Source organism: Bubalus bubalis, chromosome 11 (assembly GCF_019923935.1).
Source record: "Bubalus bubalis isolate 160015118507 breed Murrah chromosome 11, NDDB_SH_1, whole genome shotgun sequence".
Taxonomy (NCBI): Eukaryota; Metazoa; Chordata; class Mammalia; order Artiodactyla; family Bovidae; genus Bubalus; species Bubalus bubalis.
Window position 1 is genome coordinate 59,565,251 of NC_059167.1, and position 23,129 is coordinate 59,588,379.

Genomic DNA, 23,129 nt, shown 5'->3' on the forward strand with positions numbered 1-23,129 from the left:
TGTGTATCTGTTAGCCATCTGCATGTCTTCTTTGGAAAAATGTCTGTTCAGATCCTCTGCCCATTCTTTTTTTAAAATAACAGCTTAATTGAGATATAATTCACATACCATAAAGTTTACCCTTTTAAAGTGTACAATTCAGTGGTTTTAGTATATTCACAGAGTTGTACATTTATCACCACTAATTTTAGAATATTTTAATTCACCCCAAGAAGAACCCCCATACTCCTTGCTGGCTCATATAGTAATTTTATGTTTAATTTTTTAAGGAACTACTAAATTGTTTTCCAAAGTGATTACATTGTACAATCCCACTAGCAAGGGCCCTGTATAAAGAACTGCCTTGCGTTTTCCCATTCTCGTCCTTTCCACCCTTTCTCAATTCCATATATAGATAGCAGGGTATTAAAAAATAAAAAAACTCATGCTGTTGAGATCAAAATGAAACATTAAAGGGAAGTTTGAGGATAGTCCCAGAAGACAGGAAGTGAGTCAGATAACTAACTAATTGAGATCATTTATTTTTCTATGTTGTTTAGGTTTTACATTGTCTTTACCTGTGGTGATGGTAGTGGTTTAGCCACTAAGTTGTGTCCAACTCTTGCGACCCCACGGACTGTAGCGCACCAGGCTCCTCTGTCCATGGGATTCTCCAGGCAAGAATACTGGGGCAGGGTGGGCAGGGAGTTGCCATTTCCTTCTCCAGGGGATCTTCCCCATCCAGGGAATGCACCTGTGTCTCCTGCTTGGCAGTCAGAGTCTTTACCACGGAGCCATCAGGGAAGCCCTGTCTTTGCCTATATCAAATCTAATTTAAGATGATTCATTATAGCTATAAGAGAGGGTGTTGGGATATTCTCATGGGCTTGGATTTGAGTGTGTTAGTACAGGCTTCCTTTTAACAAAGGGGGTAAGTTCTTTGAATAGAGAGAGTTATAAGAGTTGGACTGGAAGTACTTGAGTGCCTACTTTCTCCCAGAGAACTCTGCACCTTCCAAGACAAAGCCTAAGGGCTCTCCTGTTCCTTGGCAAGAGATGGGACTCAGCTTTTCCTTGTATGTGTAAAAGGACTGAGCCAGGATTAAAAGCCAGGGGTGGAAAGCCCCTCCTATTTCTCTGGATGCTCCTTTTCAAATTTCTCCTGACTTTCCATAAAAGTTAGTTGTTCTGCAGGCTTCTTTCCTAGCCCTGATTCTCTTCTTATGTTATATCCGTGTGTCCAAAGTCATGTCCAGTTATTTGGGGAACTCCAGGCTACACACAGTAAAATACATTCTTTTGGCCAGGATCTCATCTCAAATAATGATTTGGATAATGTTCTTCAAAAATCTCCAAGAAGGAGGTATAGAATGCAGCCTGTCACTAAACTTACCTCCTCCACACCCTCCTCCAAACCTGTTCCTCTTGCGAGATTCTCTCTCTTGAAGAACAGCATCATCACACATGTTTCCCAGACTACAAGCTTGGAATTCACCCTTGATTATTCTGCTTCCCTTAAGCCCAGAATGTCCTCTGGATAAAATTAAGATGATTTCTTGATGTGGTATCTAATTATTTGACAAACATTTACAGAGCACATTTTATAAAATGTCTGGCTTCGGAAGCTTATACTCTAATGTAAGGAAAGGACAGGATCTACACAGATGAAAAGCTCAATACCAATCTGACATGTGTCACCAGATAAAGAATATGTATTACAGATAACGTAGTGCTGCAAGCTCAGTGGTAAACATCTCTGTCGGCTGAAGAGGTCAAACAAGGAGTTCAGGGAAGTACTATTCTGTTGCTTAGAAACAGCTTTGGAGATGGGAGATAATTCTATATGGCTGTCCAAAGAACATTCAGACTGGAAGATACATAAGCAATCATTTGCTGATATTCTCATTTTACATCAAGGAAATGGGACTCAGTGACACCAAATGATGGGTGATAAGCTGCATTCATTCAGTGTGTGTTGAGCACCCACTGCATGCAAACACATAGCATGTGCTACACTTCCTCAGAAGAGTAGGGCAAGGTGGGGCTGATTGTCCAAGGGCACCTGGACCTAGTAGGCACTAAAGCTGTGTCAGAGCATCCCCAGGGGCAGGGCTGTGACGGCCAAGCTGTAAGCTGGGTTACTGGTCCTCCCACTAACCCTTGAAAAGAAAAGAATTAAAATAGTTAATCACGGGCTAGTCATTACTGCTTTGTGAGCAGTCGGGGTGAAGGAATTTAGCACCACCTACAGGGTCCTGTTGTCTCATTGGATATCCAGGTAGGAGATTCTGAAGCTATCTTTACCCTATGACGCAGCTGAATTCTTGGGAAGTGGAAACACTGCGGCTGATTTCAGGACAAGACACACTGGAAGGGGAGGAGAGAGTCATCATCGAGGATTTTTTTTTTCCTTTTACTTGAGTTATTCTTTAAATGCCCCTCAAACAAGTTCAGAGTTAGAGCGCTTTCCTGGTCCACATTCCAGTTATAGGGAAAACAGACATGGGGCTTTGACTCCAGAGGAAGTCTTACAGGAAAAGCTAACTGATCAGGCAAGAATATGTAAAAATATCTTCTTGAAAATGAAGGCACATGCATAGAGAAATTATTGAAGACAGGAAATAAGTCACAGCTGTAGAAAAAATAAACAGGAACTGACTTTTCAGTCCCAAGAGACTAAAGGTTTCCAATGCTGGGCTTTCTGGATGCCTAATATTAGTTTGACATCATCTGTGCCTGAGTTTGTGTGTGTCTCCATTTGTCTCCAAAGACAATCCTGAAAGTAGCCTCATTTCCTTAGCTCCCCTGTTCATGCCCCAAGTGTGTGCTCTCAGCACATCTTGAAATTAGTATATTTTTTCATCTTTGCCTTTAGTTTTTTAACAAGCAAGGAGAGGCCCAAGGGGACCCAGACGGGAGCGCTCGCTGACTTGTGCAGAGTCCAGTCGGGTAGCCTGAGGCAGGTCTTCATTATCCTCACCCGGCCTGTCCGTGTGTGGAACAACCCGCCCCTAGAGAGGAGTTTTAAAATAATCATATGTAGTGTGAAATGAGATCATAGATACAAGAACTCCTCTTTTGAAGGTAAAATTTTTCACCCATAAATGCACAGTATTGATCTTATTTATTAATGAATGTATTTGATAGTATCTTTGTCTGGTTCCTAGCCATATCCAAATGAATTAATTTAAAAAGATGATTATGAGCATTATGGCTTACAGACTAACATTGAAATTTAATTACTAATAAATGCTAGTATATAAACAAGTATACACACAGAGGAGGCTGTGCCGAAACTCTCTTCTACTTCCTTCTACTGAAAGGAATTAAAAATTGATGTCATCAGGGGATTCCCTCCCCTCCTTACTGTGTGTGAGACAAAGGAACATAAGAAGGTGGGGGTGGGGGTACTCTTCCCTCTCCAACCTGCCGAGAATCAAAGAGGGTAGGAACTCACAAAGGAGCCCACCCAACCCAGCAGTCACAAATGACTTAGCAAACATCCGTTCACTAATCCAGTCATGAGTGCCAGTAGTATTGGGAGGTGACCCACTGAACAATTTTTAAGCAGAAAGGCTATAGTGTTTAACATGCAACCTTATAGTCTTGCACCATAGGAATTAGGAATCCTCGGGTTTGACATTGCTTTGTCCAGTGTGGAACAAAATGGCACGCACACAGGCTGTATGTATCCCCAGCACCTACCATAACACCTGGCACAAAGCAGGTGCTCGTAAGTATGTGAATGAGTAATTACATCATTGCAAAACTTGTATCTATATGTATTGCACACAATTACAATCTTTTCATCTCATGCATTCTCTGTAACCCCCTCGGGCATCCTCTGATTCACATGTATAAAATTCTGAACTGCATGATGATAGAAAGGAAGAATCCAGGGCTGGAAGCTCTACTGTGAAAGCCATTACAGGGTCCACTGCTTGTTCTCACCTTCCCCACCCAGAGCCAAAATCCTGGCTCTGGGTAGTCATCATGCCCTACTCTACCTTTGACCCATCTGAGGAATTGACAGGTATTCCTTCTCTTGTGAGACCCCACTCAACATTCATCAAATACCAGCTGTACATATTACACCCTGCTAGGTACTGTGGGGGAGAGTGTAAATATAAGATAAGGCCTATGATCTCAAAACTAACATTATAGTTAGGGAGACTCTGCATCATTCTTCATTTATTCCACAGACATTTGAACATATGTTCTTTTTTTTTTAATTGGAGTATAATCACTTTACAATGTTGTATTAGTTTCTGCTGTACAACAAAGTGGATCAATCATATGTATATATGTATATCCCCTCCCTTTTGGACCTCATTCTTACCACCCCACCCCCAATCCCATATATCTAGGTCATTATAGAGCACTGAGCTGAGCTCCTTGTGCTACACCACAGGTCCCCATTAGGTATCTGCTTTATACATGGTAGTGTATTTATGTCAAATCTAATCTCTCATTTCATCCCACCCTCCCCTTCCCCGACCTGTGTCTATGCATCCATTCTCCACATCTGTGTCTCTATTCTTGCCCTGGAACTAGGTTCATCTGTACTATTTCTCTAGATATGTTCTTAGTGCTGTTGAAAGTGCCTGGGATTCAGTGTTGAGAAGACAAATATCTTCCCTTCTCCCATGATGCTGACATTCTAGAGGGGGAAGACAAAAAAAAATCCCAATCATACAAACAGATAAATACATGATAAAAATTCAGATTAAGTGCTATCAAATTGAAATTGGGTCACAGAGAAACTATTTTAACTGAGATCTTAATGACAAGACTTGTGAGAAGACTGCTAACCAGAAGGAAGCACGGGGATGATGGGGAGAGAAAGGAGGCAAGGTAGGGTCAGCAGGGGCCGGCTCATGCAGTTCTGTGTCCCTTGCTACTCAAAATGCACTCCATGTGGACCAGTAGCATCAGCATCACCAGGGAGTCTACTTAAAATGACCCCCAATCTCAATTTCCCTTCTTATACAATCAAGGACTATCACATTTCAGATGGTACACATCTGCCTCCAATAAAGATCACGTCTCCAAATCTCCCTTGCAGATAGTTGTGGCTATCTGACATAAAGGGAGTGATCAATGTGACTTCTGGAAGTGTCCCTAAAGGACTTGCTTTTCCTGCTGTCTGGAATACAAATTCAAAGGCTCCTTCTCCAGCAGCTATTTTGGACCATGAGATGCCTTTGAGGATGGAAGCTACTCAAGGCCAAATAGCAACAGAGAGCCTGCATCCCTGCCCTGCAGAAGGTCTTACCAGCTCTGAGCTGACTACGTATCAAACTTCTGAATGTAAGAAAAAAAGAAACATCCATTTTCTTTAAGCAACTGACACTTTGGATTTTTCTGCTACTTCCAGCTGAATTCAGTCCTAACTAATTCAGACTCTGTATCATTATTTCTCTTATAGAACTATAACATTTCCCCAACCTCTAAATAAAAATCAATAATCCAAGGAGATACTACTGTATTCATCCTGTGGCTTAAAAAAACTTGTGCTAAGCCTGACCCACCCCTGCTGCTCTATGGTCACACATACAGCAATACAAGCAGCATGCTCCCAGCTGGCAGGGAGGGTGGAAACAGCAGAGGTCAGTGACAAAGGCAAGGGCACAAGGCTAAAGGTCAGTTTGAGCTCTAGATCCTCCTCTGCTTCCCTCCTGAGGGCACTTAGGGAAATGGACCCCTCCAGGCTGAGCTGCTAAGTCTCAAGTCTTGGTGGCATTGCCCCCCCACCCCCCCCAAAATGTCTAAAATTGTCAAACAATCAACAGATCGCTTACTCTGTTGAAGACTTCAACCTAGACTGATTAAACACTTCACACCAGGTCTCTATACGTAGAAAGAGCCTTTTCTTTGAAAAATTGGAGGACTGGCCAACTGGTTCTTTTCAATGCAGTTCAGTAGGCAGCTCCATCAACAGCCCCCAGAGCCACCTCTGATAAAGACACAGTTGAAACAGTGTGCTTAAGTGCACATGCAACCTTGGGACATTTCCTCCGGCACCCACATTCAGTCAGATAATGACCTCAGAGCTCCTTCCTTGTAGAGATTCTGGAGCCCCTGCTGCCTGGTTCTCAGCTGCCTTTGCAGACATTGCTTGGCACCATGGCTCTTAGAGTTCAATATCTCCATATGTGCCATACAGGGTAGACTTTGGTCAGAGTAATTTAAAAGGCTCAGAAACAGCAAACTTGTATCTCAGTTTGTATCCCATAGTTTCAGCCTTCCCCTCTGGGGCAGTAAAGCTGATCTTGACCTTCGTTCACAGGATCAGTGACAGGCAGAATTACAAAACATGATGAACATTCCATCAAGAGCTCTTTTTTTCAGTAATCCTGGCTGCCCATTCAGACCACACCCCTCACAACTTTCCTTTGGGAGTAGACATGGGGTTGGGTCTAAGAGAATCTGCCCCAGTGGGTTCTATGTGGGCACTGAATTTGACCAAACTTGTTTGATTGTTTTGAAGGAAGTAAAACCTGAGCGCTCTCCCTCAGAGTTATTTCTGGACTGAACAGTGAACAATCAATACGATCCATAAATAAGCACTCAGGAACCACAGGAGGCTGCTTCAGCAGGTGACTTTGAGAAGTGACACCAAGGCTACCACTGCAGTATAGGAAGGCTCTGGAAGGAGTATTGGGAGCAAATAGCCATCCCCTCCATGCACGCTGAGGAGGAGACTATTGCAACCTTTCTGCATAAGGGAGCAGCCTCTTAATCTATTCAGGATGGAAGGCATTTTCCAAATTCCACCCATGACAACGTGATATTCTTGACCTAGTTTCTATGGAGCAAGAAGCCATTAAGATAAACTACATAGATAAGCCAGAAACAGGAAGAATTGGTGCTTAATACACACCCACAAAAGCAGCCTAGTCCACATCAAAATGGGGATCCAATCTCCCCACTGAAGATAAAGGTACCAGCTGAGCACAGGGAGGTTACACTTTGTTGTGTGTTTTGTTTGAGCCTTGTATCAGAAGTTATCTCACATCAGAGACTTGATGCAAACCTTAAATCATGCTGAATATAAGATTTCTGTTGAAGGCTGTAAAATAAATCTAATGCACATCAATGAATAAGTCATGTAGTTTTTCTGGAAGGGGTATCATTAGTAGGACTAACATTCATAGAATCATAACCATTCCCTCTAAGGATTAAATTTATCACTTCATCAAAGGCACAATGAATTGAAAGAGAGAGAGAGAGAAACACTATATAATGAAGTCTTCCAAAACTAAAGACTTGTTGAAAATTCACCTGGGTTGCACAGCTCTCACTCACAAGCGTTAATTCTGTACTGTTTATTTCATGGGAGCAAAACAAACTGGTGGAGGGTTTCCACCATTTATTTAAAGAGTAGAAAATTGTGTTGTGATGTTTAGATAAGACACGTGGGGGCAGCAGTGAGCTTCTGGGGAGGCTTAACAATGGTGATACTTCTGAACCAGAAAGTTTGACTCTAGACATTGATGCTGGCCAAGCTCTGTTTTAAATCATTTAAACCAAACAGAAACACTTTTTTTTTAAACTTTAAATATTAGAAAAATTTACTCTTCCTGGTGTATATTTTCTGCTCCCCACGAGTGCTTAATGTCCTTCTCAAACATTTTAGTGACCATTTAGGAATTTGATGATCTTTTAAAGCTGAGAAACTTCCTCCTGACCAGTCCAAGTTGAAGGGTGCTGAACACGATATCCCAATGCCAGGGGAAGGAAAGCAAGCTCTGGGTGGTGTGGAAGCTCAGGAGGCCCGCCTGTGTAGAGGGCCCACCATGCCCGGTGCTGACAACATCACAGAGCAAGCCGGTGGCGAGGGCTCCTTTTTAAAGAGGGGGATGCGGTGGCACACCCTCTTCCTCGCCAAAGACGGCTCATCTCATCCCCGCCTGTCTGAAAACTGAAGACCACAGACCAGTACCGGTGCCTGGTTCGCTTTCATGGCTGGAAGATGTAAATAAAGGTACTACAGCCAGTCCATCTTCACATCCCAGAACGGGGTGGCCGTGAGACAGACCTGGAAGCAAAGTTGCAGATTGCAGGGGTGTTTACTGAGGGCAGGCTGGTCCTCCAAAGCGGGTGCTGGGGAGGCAGAGAGGGAGGAGAGAAGTCTGGGCTCTTCCCCACGGTGGCCCCAGAACAGCCTGGCAAGGAGCCACCAGGTCAGCCCCTCTCGCTGCACCCGACAGGAGGCCTTTGTCGGGCTGTCAGGCCGGGTTTTACTTTTAGGCTCAGCCAGGCTGCCCTCCCACTCCCGGCTTCCCCCTTACACAGCTGTTGCTTCAGCTTTCCAAAGCCCAAGCCAACAGCTGTTGTGTTTCCCGTTGCCTTTGTTTGGCAGGGCCAAGTTGGAAGCGTGATGGTGGCTTTAAAGAGAGGGGGTGGGGAAGGTTGCAGGGACCAAGATTCCTGCTCCCAGCAGGCCCTGCACCAGCCAGCCCTCCGTCCTCCCCTCTTGGACCTCCAATCCACGCGTTTCTCAATCAAGTGATCTCAGGCCCAGGTGAGACGGCCTCTTTTTTGAGCATCCTGAGATACCAGGCTCTCCTCACCACTCTGAATGTGGGGCATTCCACCTACTTCTCACCTGCTGAGAAGCCAACAGGAAGAACAGAACCTGGACTCGACCTCCTAAGCCTGCTCTCCCCTCGGGTCCCACACCACAGGCCCTCTCAGATAAAAAGGGTTCCTTGTATGAGTTCTATTTCAAATAGTTTCTTTCTTCCACTATTAGCAGGGAAAGGTATGTGTTTATTGCCCTATTTCCATCCAGTGTCTCTCTCTGAACAAATCTAGACCTGCGATTCTTCTTCTTTGAACATGATTTCAGCCATAAAGACATGTGACTGCCTGTGTCCCTGTGTATATTTTAAAATCTGCCCAGAAGCAGAGGTTGCCTATGGAGAGTAGGACTGGGAGTAGGTGGGTAAGGCTGTTTTTCTTTATACCCTTCTGTATTGTCTAATCTTTTCCCAAGAAATGAATTCTCTTGTAGGGCTTGAAAAGAAAGGAATGAGAACAGCTCTAACTACAGTCAGGGCCATTGCCATGCTGGCCATGCCCTCAGGCAGGACTCAACACAGCACAGTTTTCTCTTCTGTTCTTAAAAATATACTTTAGTTCTTGCTCCTCCTGCTGAAGTCCTCTTTGTTAAGCCTCTGGTGTCCCTAGATACCCATTTCCTGAGAGCAGGCTGAGGGCCTCCTTCCTGCCCCCTCCTGCACACCCACACACACACACTGTTTTTCCCTTTCTTTTTCAGAAACTCGATGCTATCAGGCCCAAGAATTGGCCAGGAAAGAGCTGGACGCAGACAGGACCACTCAGAAAAGTAGTAAGATAAACCTGTGTATTGTGCGATACTTTGAAAAGCAAATTGTCAGGAGAGTGGAAGAGAGCTGGCTCTTCTTGAACACTTTGTTTTTTTATTTGTATTCGCTCTTTAATCCATTCAGCCTCCAAATCCTTGCTGAACAGCCACCCTATGCCTGGTTCTGACCAGTTCCTGGGTTAGAAGGGAAGAAGCCACAGTCCTTTCAGGGAGGTCGAGGCATTCTCCAGCAGGACGCAGCCAAGTGGTGAGTTTTGGTGAGATGAGCAGGCGGGGGCGCCCTAGAGCCCAAGGCCCAGGCCCACCCAGTCTGGGGAGGCGGCGGGGGCTGGGGGTGGGGGGTGGAGGGTTCCTGGACAGGGAGATGCCCAAGATGAGTGTTAAAGACCAGTTGTCAGAGCAGAGAACAGGAGAAAGACCATTCCTCACGAAGGAAACATGAAATAAGAAAGAGGCTGTTGAACTTTTCATTACCCGTGGCCCTGCCCTGAACATTCCACGTGTATATCACCTAGTTCGCACACCGCCGTGGGCAAGTGCTCTTGCGACTCCACTTTAGAGTTGGGGTCCCTGAGACACAGAGGGCAGAGAGATTTTTCAAAGACCTTGAAGTGTGGCGCAGAGAGAGCAAGGATTTGAGCTGAGGCGCTAGAGGCCCCCTTCCAAACCTCGGTAACCTTGGTAACTCAAGAATTGAGGGGGCGGGACTTCCCTGGCAGTCCAGTGGTTAAGACACTTCCAATGCAAGGGGTGAGGGTTGGACCACCGGGAAATAAGATCCCACATGCTGCCCAGTGGGGCAGCCAAAAGAAAAAAGAAGTGAAGAGGCATCGGAACACAGGGTTGCAGGAGCTTGCTAGCAAGATGGGCAGAAGTTTCACAATGCGGAGGACCAGACTTAGGTTCTAGATGGATCTGTCTGCGCCCCTGGAAGAAGGGTGGGTGAGGCCAGTTTAGGTTAGCAGTGAGGTGGCGGTTGTAGTCATCTGAGGGAGAAAACAGAAGATGGAGATGCGCGGAGAGGGGGGCCAAACTGAGCTCTACTGCCGAGTTGGGCCAGGTCCACGATGGAGGGTGGAAGGGGCAGGTGTGACGTGGGGCACCCAGCTTAGGTGACTGAGTGGAGGCTGGCTCTTCTTGAGTAGGCGGGCACGCCAGAGGAAGAGCAGGCTTAGAAGGGGAGGAGTTAGTTAAGGTGTGGGTGGGGATTCCTTGTGGATACAATTAGGTCAGTGGCAGGAGGACGGGAAAAGAGGACAGTAGCGCCAGACGTCATTTTAAAGCGGAAGTGCCCAACTGGGGTGGAATTCAAAGGGTCTGTAAACTCTTATGGGAGAAGCGTTTCATCATTTTTCCTGTTATTTCACCTTTTTACATTACATTTTGTTTCACTATTTCACTTTTATGTTACTAAAATCATAGCCTTCAATTATTAATGTGAGAAAATTGCCATAGTAATATTAGCATTATCCATGGCTTTGTCCCCAGTAGAAATTACTGGTTTTCTGCATCACATTTCAGTGATTGCAAGTTTCTCCAAGTATCATTAAATCTATAAGTACTTTAAAATCATGGTAGTTAGACCTGAGTAGTTAGGCACGGAGTCTGAGTAGTTAATGCTCTATCAGTGCATTATTGCTGCTGCTGCTAAATCGCTTCAGTCCTGTCTGACTCTGTGCGACCCCATAGACGGCAGCCCACCAGGCTCCCCTGATTACATGCATTATTATATCAAAATTTTTTATATGTTTGGAAGCTATGCTTCCAAAAATGTCCTTTGCATGAAAACATTTTTTCAGATCATTTTCTTTTGTATATTATTACAATATATTGAATATAATTCCCTGTGTTATACAGTAAATCCTTGTTGTTTATCTATTTTATGTATAGTAGTTTAAATCTGTAATCCCATACTCATTACTTTATCCCTCCCCCCAACCTTTCCCCTTTGGTAACCATAAGTTTGTTTTCTAAATCTGTGAGTATATTTTGGCTTTGTATTTAGATTCATTTTTAATGTTTTTTAGATTCCACAAATAAGTGATATCATATAATATTTGTCTTTGTCTGATTTATTTCACTAAGTTTAATAGTCTCTAGGTCTGTCCATGTTGCTGCAAATGTAAAATTTCATTCTTCTATGGCTGAATAATATTCCATATATTCTTAAACCAATTGTCTTGATGAGCGCTTGGTGTTTCTATGTCTTGGCTATTGTAAATAGTGGTGCTGTGAACATCGGGGTGCAACTGTCTTCTTGAACTAGAGTTTTCATCTTTTCTGGATATATACCCAGGAATGGGATTGCTGGATCATATGGTAGTTACAGTTTTCATTTTTTTTTTAAGAACCTCCATACTGTTGTCCATAGTAGCTGCACCAATTTTCTTTCTCACCTTAGTGAAGGAGAGTTCCATTTTCTCCACACCCTCTCCAGCATTTATTATTTGTAGACTTTTTGATGATAGCCATTCTGAATGGTGTGAAGTGATACTTCATTGTGGCTTTGATTTGCATTTCTCTAATATTTAACACTGTCAAGCATCTTTTCATATCCCTGTTGGCCACCTGTATGTCTTCAGGGACATGTCTGTTTAGGTTTTCTGCCCATTTTTTGATTGGGTTGTTTGTTTTTCCATGTTATGTTGTATGTGCTGTTTGTATATTTTGGATATTAACTCCCTGTCAGTCACATCATTTAAATTTAAAATAAGATCATTAGGGCATACCTGGTGGTCCAGTGATTAAGACCTCATGCTTAATGCAGGGGGTGCGGGTTGAATTCCTGCTCAAGGAACTAAGATCCCACATGCCATGCGGCCAAAAAAAGGAAAAAACAAAACCTCAATAAAATCATTGACAGTTATATAGTACTTGCCAGGGGAAATGTTATGTGTGTATTAAGTCCTTTAATCCTCATAATGTTTGCATTATGAAATTCTTCATTTTACAGGCAGGGAAACTGAGTCATGGAGAGGTTAGGTAACTTGCCCAGGGTCACATATGTAGTAAGTACCAGCCCTGGGATTTGAACCCAGGCAGTCTACACAGAGCAGCCTCTCCACAGTGTGCCTCCCAGCAGGCACCACCAATCCAGGACTCTGTAGTCCCACCTGCTGCTTTCTGACACAGTATAACTTTACTGATTTCCTATTTTCTGTGCCTTGCTACTAAAATATAGACTATATGAAGACAGAGTTGTTTGTTTTGCTCACTGCTGTATCCCCAGTGCCTAAAATAGAGATGGGCACCTAGTAGGTCTATAGTAAATATCCTGTGATCATCTTAAACTCTTTAATATTCCCCTAAACTCCTTAATCACTCCAAGAAGTGATCTATTTGTAAAACTGTGAAAGAAAATGAAAATAAGAGGAAACACAAAAGTGGGGAAAATTTGGCTCACATAAAATCCAGGAGGAGAAAATAAACTTTATATATTTTGAATAAGAAGTTAGTATTATTTTAAGTGTTTGTAATTCATGTTATCCAGTCCTACATGTCTCAGATCTGGTAGATTATACTGGGAACCATCTAGGAATGATCAAAGGACTCCAGATGGTGTTATGTACCCAGCTGAGATTTGAAATAAAATTTGTGTTAGCACCTGACTACATAATTATGTGTTATGTGATCTTCTCCTGTAATGCTCAAGGGCCAAAGAAAACAGATAGAGGGGCGGGTGCAAGACTGAGGATTTGTTGATTGGCTGTGCCAGCATGTCAAAGGAATAAGGGGATTGTGTCTAATGAGAAGAGTGTCTTAAATCCATGAAGACTGGGGGCTACTATACAGGAAGATTGAAGACCAATGCTTTGGTAGGACTGAAGATGGGTGGGATGAAGGTGAAGGGGGAGGAAATGTATAGAACTGAGGTCACAGTGGAATTTCCAAGTTCAGGATTTCAGAGGTGAAGCAGTTCTAAGTGAAGACAAGGTCTTGTAACAGGATAGGAGATATTGATAGCAAGTGAGTAGAGCTCCCAGATGAGTCACAGGACATGAGAAAACTTGATATTATGTGGGTTAGGCACTGATGGATACATTTATCATCTTGGGCAGTGATTTGGAGACTGCACGCCAGCTTTAAATATCACATGATGTTTAAGTATCACCTTCTCCAACAGTCACCTTTTGCTCAAAAATACTTTACTTACAATAATTCTAAAATAACAATCCTCCCCAAATTAACAAGCTAATTCTAGCATCATTTCAGTTTAGTAGGTTCATAATGAGTTTGTGAATTTTGCTTGCTGAAGATTTGATTCTGTTCAAAAAGTTATTTGCAGACAAATGCACACCAAAGGAGGATCCCTTTATAGCTTCAGATTAAAGTCCCTTTTGAGAAGACACTGAAGACTCCATATTTTATTTGATGCTACACACATCATAAAAGATCCTTAGTCTCCAGAAGTCCACGTTCTAAGCCTACAAGACTCTCAGTAAACATGTAAATATCATGCTAAACAATAGCCGGATGGAAAAAAGCACTTAGATCTCCTAGACACCCAATCCATGAAGTGCTCCAGTTACAAATATAATAGGCCAATTTTCAGAGAAACAAAATCTTTGCTAAGTATTCTCTAATGGCTTTTGATAAAGATAATAGAAGCTTGAAATTTGATGTAACATCCAGTGAAGAGTGAGATTTCAGCTTCTTTCACTGTCAGGCGCAGCTGGGGATAGGCTAAGAAATGCTTTGTTTTTCAAGTTTTTCATCCAATGCTAAGCCTGAAACAGTAAAGAAAGATATCAGAAATCCTAGATCAACTGTAGCCAGCAAGTAAATAGATTATATTCTTGTTTAGGGAATATTCATAATAAGAGAAGCAATCCATGTGTTTCATTAAAGTCACCTAAAATGATAAGAAATTTTACTGAAGTTGTGCAAAATAGAGATTGTGTAAAAGGTATTCAACCTTGCAAACTTTCTAACCAGGGAATAACTAAACAATTTCTCCTTTCCCCACTTAAGAAGGCAGAGGGCCAGGCACCTGGGTAGTGTGGGGAAGTTTGAAGTGGAGGAATCCATACTCTAGCTTTTACATGTAAAGTCATTTTTAGACATTTTGTAAAGCTAGGGAAGCAATTTTGCCCTTCCATTTTTCTCCTACTGAATTTTCCATATCTCCAAGACAGATGGAGCACATGCAACAAAACTAACTCAGTGCAGAGGATGCAATCTGGGATATTAAAAATAAAATCTTTTCCAAATCTTCACAAGCTCCTTTAAAAACGCTTCCATCCAAGTGTTAAAGAAGCTAACAGAGGTGTCTAAAAATGGAAAAAAGAAGAGGTGCTCCAAAGGGTTCTTTTTTCAAAACCAGTCAGCATTAATATTTACTTCTCAGAAAGAGCTCTTTGCACAATCAGCAGATATGACCAAATTTAGTCATATGTGGATTGAAAATGATTATATCCCAGAGGGCTCTACATTAACAATCTTTAAAAATGTTGTAACAAATCCAGAAATAAGACAAATAGTCAAATGTGATTATCAAGTATAATGTTAATATTTTAACAGACCTCAAATAAACATTCATTTCCATTGCGTTATTCAAAAAAATCAGTAAAGAAAATATGGTTAGGTCGATTTTGACATTGTATTCTTTACCCTTACTAACTTTAAACCCTTTATTATAGAAACATTGTAGCTTATATTTTACATTTTCATAATATTTAAGTTTTATATTTTCATAATATTTAAAAATAGGAACCTATCAGTCGTGGCTCCTGGGTTTTTAATTTTCTATGTAAAACTAATTTATTCTGAGCCATATGTAATTTCAAATTTTCTAGTAGTAGATTATCCCCACAAAATTGTGTTCAAATATGGCTATCCCATTGCCATCATCTGAAGAATGCATCAATATTCAATTAAATGTTAATAAAATTAATTTTTCTTCTTTTCCCCACTGGGACATATAAGTAAATTGTTTGAAATGTATTACTAATGGAAATTAAATGTAAATTACTTATTTCTTAATTTATGGAGTCTCAGTGCACTGGGAACTGATCTAGTTGCTGGGGATACTGCCACGATCGAGGCAGACAAAGCCCATTCAGACTAATAGGGGAGACTGCTAACAGCCCCAGCAGCCCTATAAACAAGGAAATGAACAAACAAGACCGTTTCAGATAGTGATGAGTGCTATGAGTAAGAGGGATCCTGCCAATGGGATGGGGGGTGACTGAGAGAGTGTGAGGGCCAGGGGACAGTGTGGTCAGGAAATCAGAGAAGATGATGTATGGATCAAGAACAGGGTAACCAAAGGAGCCAGCTATGCAAAGAACAGAGGGGAAAGCATTGCAGGTGAAGAGAGCAGCTAATGCAGGAAGGAGCTTGGTGTGTTTGTTTGTCAAAAATGTGACCCCGGGGTGGGGCGGGGGTGGACTGAGCATGGGGGTGGTGGTGAGAGATGTGATCCAGGTGTTAGGCAGGTTGATTATGGAGTCAAGATTTGGAGTTTATTCTAAGAATAGAAAGAAACCACAGGAATTTACTGCATTTTTTAAAAAGATAACTTTGTTTTCTGTGAGGCACATGGAAGGGACCAGAATGGAGGCAGGGAGATCAGGTAGCTGCCAGGAGTCTTGCAGAGGCACCCCTAAGTGGCCCTTGGTAGGTGCTAGCCGTGACCACAGTGGGGATGGTAAGAAGTGTTCAAATTTTGAAGTATAATTTAGAAATGCAGCCTAAGGGGCTTTCTGACAATTCATTGCAGCTCCCCAAACTAAGTTCTCTCTCCTGAGCTACATGTCCCAAGTTTTTCTGAAACAGTTTTAGATCCCAGCACCTTGTTCTCCCCTCCCTAGCCCTCTGCACATTTGTGTGCCCCTCTCAGTGCTCAGGAAAATGCCCCCTCAACTCTCTCAAATCACAGTTGATCCCAGTGGCTTATCCCATTATCCGTCCCAGGGCACTGGATGCATCTCAGCTGCTATTGTGCCTGCAGGCCTCAGAAGTGCCTCTCCAGACAGCCTTCCCCTGGTCCCGTCACCTTACAATTCATACCCTCCAATGGACTCCTAGAGAATCCCCAGATGTCATTTCACACCTTTACATAACTCTCCACATATCCAAGACTTCTGCACCCTCTGGGGATCTGTCCTTAGAATGCGACTGCAGCCCCAACCACACTCAGCTGGTGGTTTTGCAGGCAAGCTCAATACCAGGATCTCTGCATGCCTCAGTTACCTTGCAGAGGACAGAGCTACCAGCAGCACGATCATGTAGCTGAGGAAACCAGGATGTAGATGTGTTTTTGCAAATTGCAAAACAACACCCTGGAATTCTCTGGCAGTCCAGTGGTTAGGACTCCATGTTTCACTGATGAGGGCATGGGTGGGATCAATCCCTGGTCAGAGAAGTCAGGCGAAACTCAACTGGTCTCTTAACCTTGTGCTTGTCCAAGAACTGCTGCCCCTAAAAGAGTACTCCTCCCTACCCACTCTTGGTAAAGCATTATTTTTACAACAGGACTCTGGAGCCAGATTGCCTACAATAGGACTCAAGTATCATTACATTTTAGTTTACATGACCTTGAACAAAACATTTAACTTCTCTGTGCCTCTGTTTCCTTCTCTACAGAGGAGAGATAATGCTAATACCTGCTTCATAAGGTAAGGATTATGTGAGTTACTATGTATAAAGTGCTTTGAATGACATCTGATGTAGAACAAGTGCTACATAAATATGAACTACTAATATCATGGTCATCATTTTCCTGTCTCCCACTGACCCATCACCTTCTTATTTGTGCTGCATAACTCCAGCTATATGATCATTGACCTATTACCAAAAGCCCCTGGGCAGATAGTCTAGGTAGGGGAGGTTGTTAGGGGAGTGCATAGTGAGGTCATTATTTAAAAAAAGTTGATGGGCAAAGTGATGAGGCAAGTGTCAGGGATGCTAAAGAGACACTTAATACATTGTGATTAATTTACTCTGAATAATGCATTGAAGTGAAGACATTTTTAAAGCGGTATTTAGATTAAATTACTTACCATTCTGAGGCTCATCTCACTAGCCAGGAAGTGTGTGGAGCAGGCAGAGGGGAGCCCGTTCTTTCTGGTTACTGTTGATTTACCTGGGGTTAAAGGTCTGTATCTCAAGCTCTTGCTTTAACCTCATTGTTTTTAGTCACTGCAGTATTTAGGATGTTTACCAGTTTAAGTAGGCTGGCTTTATCTGTGGTAACAACAGTAACATTACATTTCAGCAGCTCAGTGACAAGGTTTATTTCATATATATAAAAATATATATATATATATACTCTTTTAGTTGCTTTAAAAAATATTTATTTGGCTGCACTGGGTCTTAGTTGCAGCACATGGAGTCTTTGATCTTTAGTTGCTGCCTACAGGATCTTTAGCTGAAACATGCAAACTCTTAGTTACAGCAAGTGGGATCTAGTTCTCGACCAGGACTTGAACCTGGGCCCACTGCATTGGGAGCCCAGCGTCTTAGCCACTGCACAACCAGGGAAGCCTGATACGATTTATTTCTTCTTCATGCCACAACTTGTCACAGAAGACTTACTTATTGTGGTCATTGAGGAACCAGGCTGGCAGAGGCTCCATCTCAGTGTGCTTCCCTGATCGTGGGGGCAGGGGTGAAGAAGCAAGGCAAGCCACACACAGGCTTCAAGAAATGCCCAGAAATACCCACATTATGCTGCTCATATTATATTGGCCAAAGCAAGGCATATAGCCATGCCTGGGCTTGAAAGGGAGAGAGTGTACAATCTTCCTGCAGGGAGGTACTCCCAAGTACTCAGGGACAAGCTTCCATAAGGAGTTAACTGAACGTGAATGGAAAACCCATCTGAAATTAGCTGAAACAGTAAAAGGAAGGGGGGATATTTCCTCACCCAACAAGAAGTCTGGAGGTGGATCAAGGCCCAAGTCTGTAAATCCAGCTGTACAAGGAGGTCTTTAGGGGCCCGCTTTGTTTCCATCTTTCTACTTTGCTATCCCCCATCATTATCACAAAATGGCTGCAGCAATGTCAGCCATCACATGCCATTCCAAGGACATCTGGAGAAGAATAATGATGCTTCCTTCCACTAGCCTCACATTATTGAGAAAATGTTTTCCAGAACCCCCCTCAGCTTCCCTTGGGTCCCATTGGTCAGAATTAAATCTTATGGCCATGTCTTAGTCAGTCACTGGCAAAAAGAATTAGACCACCTCCTGGCATGAGAAAAGGCTTATTTTCCCTTTGCACAAACAAGTCTGATTTATATAAGAAACATGCCACTGAACATAAGAGATCAGAAAAATGTAGTCTAGTTTCACCAACTATGGCAAGCTCGTTTATTCAGAGTGTAAATAAAGAGGGACCACAGTGTCCCCCCATGAAAAGCTTTCATTTGTGCTTACATAATTATCACAGTGGAATAACTAGGGGCAAATAAAGCAAGCAAAACAGGCGTTTAATAGGAAAGGATCATTTACCTAAGGGTCAGGGAAATAAGACGCTACTTTGGATTGATATTACATCCGTCTCAAAAGAGTTGACCAAAAGAATTCACCACTCCCTTCTTTGTGACCCCCCACCATAGTCTAAACATACTTTCTTCATCATTTCACTCACCACACATTATTTCCCTTTATCTGTGTACCTGTCTGTCTCCACCTGCAAGACTGTAAGCTCTTTGAAAGATACAGTCTGTTTCAACTATTTACTTTCCTGTGTGTGCTAAAAATAACAATGGATAACATCAGTTAATTGTTCACCAAGTACCAGAGCCCATTCAGATTCTAAATGAATTAATTCTTAAAATGCTCACAACTGTCTTATGAGGTCTGTGCTGTTATTATCGATATTTTATAGATGAAGCAGCGGAGGTTCAAAAGGTCAAGTCACTTGACCAAATGTACACAACTATTAAGTGAGAGATTTGGATTTCAAATGGAGGCAGCCTAGCTAGGTCATGCCTCGCACATGAGCTTGACAAATAGGCGAACCTAACATACATTAATAAGCAATGCGAAGGTGAGAGAGCATAGGAGGGAAGAACAAGTGCTATTATCTTTTATTGACATGTAGAATCTGAAATCAAGCATGACAGATGTAAATTCCCTGAGGGTAGAGATCATGTGTGTTTCCCTCATTTAGTATGATTTCTCTGGCTCTTAGTACAGTCCTGACACACAATAAGTCCTCAAATATTCCTGAAAGTGGGGGAGAGAGGAAGGGAGGACTGAGCCAGGGAGGAAGGAAGAGAGATTGAATGAATAAATAACAACGAATGCCCTCCTTCCTCTATATTTTCTACTGACTCCTCCTCTTTCTTAGTGCCACGGGGAAGTTGGCTTCTGAAATTTACAGCCTCCTATGAAGGAGAGGAGAAAGTGTTGTTCCTCAGTATTAAATGCTCTCAAAGAGAGGAGTTTAAATGGAACATTGTTGCAGGGTACCCAGGCCTATCTGCTGCCCTAAAATTCACTTGGCTTTTGAAACAATGTATCTTATATACAGTAGACTTTTCCTCAACTGAAACATTTTTTTGGAAACATTTTAAAAGAGTTTGGACGTGTGTTTTTTCTTCTAATTGTGTGCTGCTTGAAATGTCAATGCAACACAGGAATGGCAGTTCCCACGTGGACAAACTGATTAATTTTTTTAAAAACCAATGCAAGGCCATAAGCAAATGAGCAGCAATAATTAAGGGCCAGGAAATGGCCACTGTCAGTCAGTGGAACTATTACTCCAGTAGCCCCTCCACCAGCAATGTGTCCCATTGGGTAATGGGCTGTGAATGCTCAAAGCAGTATTTTTCTTCTTTCAGCACCATTATCATAAGACTCTGTTTTCATCGTTCATAGAATTTCATAGTCCATAGAAACAGCCCTGCAAATTTGATACATCAGATCTAATTTTTAGATTGTATAGACTCCCCACCCTAGTTTTAATCAGCAAAGTAAAATCATACTGAAACTGAAGTATTGCACTTTTGTCACAAGTGAATTTCAAGTGTTCTTATTCCTAAAAGGTGTCCAAGTTTCTGTCATTGATTTTCTTGTTTTGATTCCTATCCAGAAAGCTAATTTTTAAAAGTGTCTCTTTGGTCTAACCTTGAACTAGAACTTCATGAGTCTCTGAATATGTGTTTGTTTGTTCTTTATTCTCAGATTACTTTCTGACTTCATTCAAATGTCTTTGAGTTATTAGGGTTCTCTAGAGTCTCCTTCAATTTCAGCATATCCAAAAATGAACTCATTGATTTCTTTTCCATCGGGATTTTTCTTCTTGATTCTTTTACTTTGCTGATGGTACCATACCATTCTTCACCCTCTGATCCAGAAAAACACTTTGACCACTTTTGATTGCTCTCATTTTCCCACCTACATCCAGTTAGTTTATAAGTCCATTTGCTTTGATCTCTGGATCCATCCTTTCCTTTCTATTACCACACCCACTGCTCTAAGTCAGTCGCTTATCATCCCCTTGTGGAATATTGCAGTGACCCCCAAACTTACTTCTGTTGTTTGTCTCTTATCCCTCCAACCCATCCTTTACATTTCTGCTCAATTATTTTCTAAAAGAGAAGTGTATCATTTCTCCCCTGCTCAGACATCTAAGATGAACAATTTTTTAAAAGCTCAAACTCTTTAATGTCATTCAAGACTCTTCTTCATTTACTCCCAGCCTACCTTGGTGGTCTCATCAATGACCTTTCTCACCCCACCATTACCCTCATTATCCCTGCACATGTATGCATTTTCCCCAGATTTATTGTGACCTCCCTCAATTCCATCTGTCTGGCAAAATCCAAATAACCCTTCAAGGCCTAGTTCAAATACCCCTCCTTTTATGGAAAGGTGCTCGAACACCAGGCAAAATCAATCACTCCTTCCTGCTCTCGTAACATTTTGTTTATATCATTATATCATTGTCCTCAGTCAGGTTCCCAGAAGAAGATCCTGAAAGGAAGGTTTGTAGAGTCAGGTTTTACTTAGGGGGTGTTCCAGAAGAGAGAGACTGGCAAGTGAATGAGGGGAGTGGGGCAGGGAAAGAGAAGAGACAGAGCATGTGCGAGACTGTGTGAGACCAGGCAAGAGTCCAGGAGCAGCCGCTCAGCCTGATCTGGTGGGATGTTAACTGAAGTCCTTCTCCAAGGCAAAGGTAGCTGGGCTTTTGTATTCCCACATTGAGCACTCACTGCTAGAAAGCAGGCTCCCCAGTGCTTGCTGCTCTCTAAATATGTACCTTGTACCCAGGGGCAGCCACTAAAGAAGAGTCATAGGTGCAGACCAGTGGAAGCAAAACCTGTCAGCTGATGGAGGGGCACAGAAATGGAGAAAGGGATCCCTGAACAAGCGGGAGGAGGGCAGACGGCGCCAGCTCTTCTCCTTGGTATAGGCTGCCTTGTTTCCACCTAAGTGCTTCCCAGCCCCTGGATGGTAGACCACTAAGGAGTGGAGACCCCTTTTTAGTCATCCTTTTGTCCCCACAGCACAGAGGATATGACTTTGCACCTGGAAGGTGCTTAAATAGCATTTGTTGTTTCGAATTGAATATTCCTTTCCTAGGTCTTACGAAACATTTTGCTACTACTAATCATACAGCTGAGATTTTGTTTTTTTTTCCTCCTAGCTGGTTTTAGCTCAATAATAGAAGATATGACTTCCGGGGTTTCAAAACCTAAGGTTCAACTTTTCACCTTGTGCTTTTCTTCCTGGAGCAACAACTTGCTCAGCATATCTCTCCCTAAATTCCAAGACAGGCTGCTTGCTCTGCTCAGTCAAGACTGCCAACCCAAGAAACATTTTTGAAAGATCACAGCCAACATCACTGCCAAGAGAAGAGGTTCTTGGCACACAAAGAACCTGGTTCAATATGAGATGCCAGATGGTGATTTCAACTTCAGCTAAATTCCTGCTGAAAAAAAGTGTTCGAACTGCAGATGAGAAAAGCTTCTATGACAAATTTATAAGTGCTAGAAGCTTCAGAGGGAAATGGCAAGTGTTGATATAGCCCCCTCCCAACCACATGCACACACACCATAGAACTACTACCTGCATCTGGTAACTAAGATTCCTACAAAGATGACTTTGCTTAAGAAGACTATCAGCCCTGATATGATTTTTATTTACTAATATTAAACTATATTAATCAAATCCATTAAAAGAAAATACTGTCTGTCTATATGCAGTGTTTTTTCAAAGGAGGTGTCCCTTTAGCATCTGCTGTGAGCTTTTTTGGTATCTGGAGGCAATTCTTTCCTCTCCACCAGTAACTCCACTATTAAGCCAATTAATAAACAGTATGTCTCCCCTCTCTGAATGCTTTCACATTACAAAGGATGCGTGTGAAGTATAAATTGGTGGTGCTGTGCCTGGATGCCCTTGGGTCTCTGACTGACTGCTGCAGGAGGTGGAAAACCCAGCACCTCTGACTCAAGTCAGGGCTAACGCTGAGGTGCAATTTATGCTCCAGAACTTCACTCAGGATTAGGCTGAGGCTGGGACTTTGCCTGCAACTGTACCCTTGGCTGACTTCTCTTCTACTCTCCCTGTCTTGTTCTTCTTTTCCTCCTAACCCTCCCCTACAGGCTTCTCCTAGAGCATTTCTTTAATAAGACTCATGCACACAAATCCTTATCTCAGGGTCTGCTTTTGGGGAACTGACCTAAAATTCTAGGCAGTAAAAAACTTCAAGGCATTTGTGCAGTAGAGGGAAGACAGTTTTTGTTTTTGTCTGGAACAAGGAATGTATGTATGCATACTTCCTTTATTAATCGAAGTCTCAGAAGGAAATAGTGGATAAACTAAAATTAGGTATTTGGAGA

The 23,129-nt window shown here is 42.5% G+C and overlaps 1 long non-coding RNA gene across 1 annotated transcript; it reads left to right on the top strand.

Annotated features, from left to right (window-relative positions):
* The first annotated feature begins 732 nt into the window (after positions 1-732).
* On the top strand, positions 733-22,461 carry LOC112587851. The gene is made up of 4 exons (XR_003112359.2): positions 733-8,506; positions 9,266-9,337; positions 9,459-9,581; positions 21,935-22,461. It is a non-coding gene; the product is annotated as an uncharacterized LOC112587851 (long non-coding RNA).
* The last annotated feature ends 668 nt before the right edge of the window (positions 22,462-23,129 follow it).